This window comes from Amborella trichopoda, chromosome 10, assembly GCF_054954075.1.
Source record: "Amborella trichopoda isolate Santa Cruz 75 chromosome 10, AtrichopodaSantaCruz75HAP2 v2.0, whole genome shotgun sequence".
Lineage (NCBI taxonomy): Eukaryota > Viridiplantae > Streptophyta > Magnoliopsida > Amborellales > Amborellaceae > Amborella > Amborella trichopoda.
The window spans coordinates 33,262,052-33,266,488 of NC_142345.1; positions in this window are offsets into that span (position 1 = coordinate 33,262,052).

The following is a 4,437-nucleotide window of genomic DNA, read 5'->3' on the forward strand; positions in this document are numbered from 1 at the left end:
TTTTCGAAGCAAGTCGATTACTCCTAGCAGTGTGCAACCATTGGAACGTACTCCAATTGCGCTCACAGCCAGTAGCAGCACATGTTTGGGAGAGCACCTTGATTGTTATCCTCTTTACGTGAGGTGCATCAGTACCATACATCTCTCACCATTCAGCTGGATTAACATGCAAAAAGCATTGTACGGGCAAGAACAATTCATAAGATTAAATATATGAATGAACAAAATATTAGCGAGGGGATAACCTGGATCCATCTTAGTTCGAGAATTCCTGGCAAGTCTAGTTCCGAATGATCGTATAGCATCCCTATACATAGCAAGCTAAAACAAATATATGTCGTTTTAGTGCATTATTCCTCACAAATATAACAACTCAATGAAGTTCTTACCCAAACATTAAATAATACTTCTTGTATTGCTGCTACTTGGTTTCTATGGCTTCTCTCCAACCTTGCAATAATGTATCTGACCCCTTCTATAATCTTGTGGAGATGTTCAGGTGTCAAATAGAAAAATTTTGGGTTGAAGTAGTAACTTAGAAAATATACAGATAAAAAAATGTCATTTACAATTTCATAAAAAAATGATTTAAAATGAAACATTCTAATGATATAAATATATATTTACCAGCATAATGAATTGGACGTCCAAATTTGGTGTTCCACCTCCTTTCTATAATCTCGATCACTTTGCTAGCAAAACTATCCTTCTCCCCAATAGCTGATTTCGCCCTCTCGATACCTTCATAATGGATGCCCATGGTAGCTTTCTTGTCAGCATCGACCATTCTTAACACCGTAGCCAGAGGCGCAGTGACCTTTATAACACTGGAATATCGAGACCAGAACCTCCTATTTGAGACTATGCCGTCCACTTTTATACCGGTACTGGACTTTAAGAGGTGGTCACTTAACCACTCTTCACAGGCAAATAATCTCTTTAATGCACCTTCAGATTCCCGAATGAAGTCCACAGCTAAGTAATCGGTCGCAAATCGGGTTATGGCAGAACTGATTATCTATTTTTTCTTAGAGTGTTCTCTAAACAGAAATACAATTTTAGAGTGGTTGTATATAAATCTTGACACCAACCTTACTTCCTCTAGGGTCTCCTTCACAATTTTGATCTCACCGATCTCTTCTAACATAAGATCGATGTTGTGTGCAGCACACGGGGTCCATACTAGATGCTTCATATTATCCAGCAACTTGCTGCCCGTAGAAACATATGCACGCGCATTGTCCGTAATAAACTGGACTACATACTTATCTCCCACCTCCTTCACTATCTGATCATATAGTCGTACGTAGAAGTTTGCATCTTTCTTCGTCCCTGATACGTCTTTGCTAGACAAAAAAGTTGTACCTTTTGGGGAATAGGCCAAGAAGTTTAAAAACTCCTTTTTGCTAACTTTATTCAACCAACCATCACTCATGAGAGTAATGCATGTCCTTTGCCAACTCTATTTATATTCTTCAATCCACTTTGTAACTTCCTTCCCCTTTTCATCTAATATTGACCCATTGAGCCATATGCCGTTGGGGGTTTTACCCCGGGCCCAGTTCTCTGGATTCCACTGACCATAGGTGGAAAATATGGATTATTGGTTGCATCGAAGGGAATCCCTTAATCGTAGAACCATTTACCAACATATCTCTCCAACATGTTTTTTATACCTTTAACCATACATTTTAGGGTCATCTGTTGTGACTTAAGCTTTGAGAGAAATGGGTCTATACGACCATGACCTGCAATACTGACACTCTTAAGTAACCTGGAAACAATTTCTTCAACGTCTGATTCTTCTTGATACATATTGTCACCAACCCCTCCATACATATTTGAGCTGGGCCTACCGTACATGCTCGAGTTGGGCCCACCATGCATGTCTGAGCTAGGCCCACCATGCATGCCCATGTCATAACCACCAGGCATTCTAAACCTGCCTTCCCTCTAGTATGTTTCATATAAACTCATTCTTATGGCCATCTCCAAGTCATTATTATATTGTTTTTCTAGATCATTCCCGCTTGATGGCGTATATAAACTAGTTATCTCCTCATCCATCCTCTGCCTTGCATTTTTTTTCCTTTGGTAGCCTTGAGAAATGCCGTCATCTGCTTTTTACATTATTAGGGACACTATTGCACGTAGAAACATCTCTCATAACCCTTGCTAAGTATTGCTTGAACCTATATACCCCACTACTTATCACTCTTTGGCAGTAATTACAAATAATTTTGTCTTTTTTTTTGGGATCAAGTCTGACCCCATGGTGCCATGCAGGGTCTTCTGCAGATCTTGCCATGGTTCAACTTTTAAATGTAAAAGGTTAAAAATTAACCTGACAGTTGAACATGAAAAATAATCACCATTTGTAGTGATAATATGTAGGGGTAGTTCATGAAGTTATATTTGTTAATCAATGCAAAATATTTCTATTGACAAAAATATTTTAATTCCTACTAGGAAAAATAATTTATTTATGCAACATTATAGATAAAAATAGCCTATATCAGCCATTATATAAAGAACAATAAATTTACATTGATATAGTATCAATAAAATATATATTTACAATGGTATAGTAATTCACAATGCCAATACATATGGACTTGTCACAAATCTTCATTTCGACAAATATGAATTAGTTCCTACTGAGAAAAAAAATATATTTATGCACCATTATAGATAAAAAAAAGTCTGTATAAGTCACACGTGCCAAATATTCATACATCTCAATTACAAATATGCAAAATAATATAATAAAAAAGGCAAGCTCCAAACATGCCTACAACTCAATTATCAAGAACATACATTTTTTGCATTAAAAATTTAATAATAAAATTGATAATTGCAAGCTAATATAATTATCATACATGATATTTTACAATGATATTCACTTTAATTCCTCATGATAATGCAGTTTAACAACATGTATTTTTTGCATTAAAAATTTAAAAAATTAAAAATACTTTTTCAATACAAAACTACATTAAAAATATAATACAGTTTAACAGCATGTATTTGTTAATGTATTTTTTTGCATTAACAACAAATTAAAAAATACAGTTTTGCATTAAAAATATAATAACATGTATTTTTTTGCATAAATAATCTATCAACATGCAATTTTTTGAACTAGAAATTTAACAATAAAAATTAAAAATATTGTTTAATTCCTCAAGATAATCAAAAACAATTTTTTGAAAAATCACGATTTCTCAAGAAAAATTATCATGAATAAAAAAAAAAAAAAAAAATAGTTCTTCACAAACCAACCTAACGTCAGTCATTCCAACTCAAAAATCCACATCAAATCGAATAAATTACATCAAATTTAATGTATGTTTTGATAAATAACACTATAAGGAATCAAAGTCCTATAATATTAACGCATTATTATCAAAATATTAAATAAAATCGATTGAATTGAGGGAAAAAAAAAACGCAGTTCTTCACTGACATCAGTCATTCAATCTAAAAAATAAATCTCAAATTGAATAAATCAGATAAAATTGAATACATGAGATGATAAACAACACTATAACGAATCAAAACCCTATAAATTTAAAACATTCTTTGCAAAAATATTACTGAAAAAAAAAAAAACAGTCCACTTTTTTCTTAACAGACATCACTCTTTTTTTTTATAAAATCCAACTCAAATTGAATAAATATAATCAAATTGAATATATCTAATAATAAACAACACTACAAAGAATCAAAACCCTATAAATTTAATACATATTGACTAGATTTGATCGCATGGCGGAAAAAAAAAAATTTGAGTTTTTACCTGTTCCTCATGCATCCGTGCCTTCAAACCCAAAATTGATATGTATTCCTCCAAGATAATCACAAATTATGAACACAAAATTCTAACCAACACTCTTACAATCACTCAGCATGAAATTTAACAAAAAATGAAGCTTTATTTCGATTGAAATTGTGAAAATGGCAGAAAAAAAAAAAAAAAAACAGTCCACTTTTTTTTAAACGAACATCACTCTTATTTTCTATAAAATCCAACTCAAATTGAAGAAATATAATCAAATTGAATATATATAATGATAAACAACACTACAAAGTATCAAAACCCTATAAATTTAATACATGATTTGTAAAATATTGATTGGATTTGATCGCATGGCGGAAAAAAAACAACGAAGTTTTTACCTGTTCTTCGTGCATCCGTGCCTTCAAACTCAAAATTGATATGTATTCCTCCAAGATATTCACAAATTATGAACACAAAATTCTGACCAACACTCTTACAATCACTCAGCTTGAAATTTTACAAAAAATGAAGCTTTTTTTCGATTGAAATCACTGAAATGGCGGAAACCCTAAAACTCACTCTGCGAACCAAATTTGTTGATAAAAATTTGTGGTTTTTAATTCGTTTTATTGAGTGAAAATGATTCGAAATTTGAA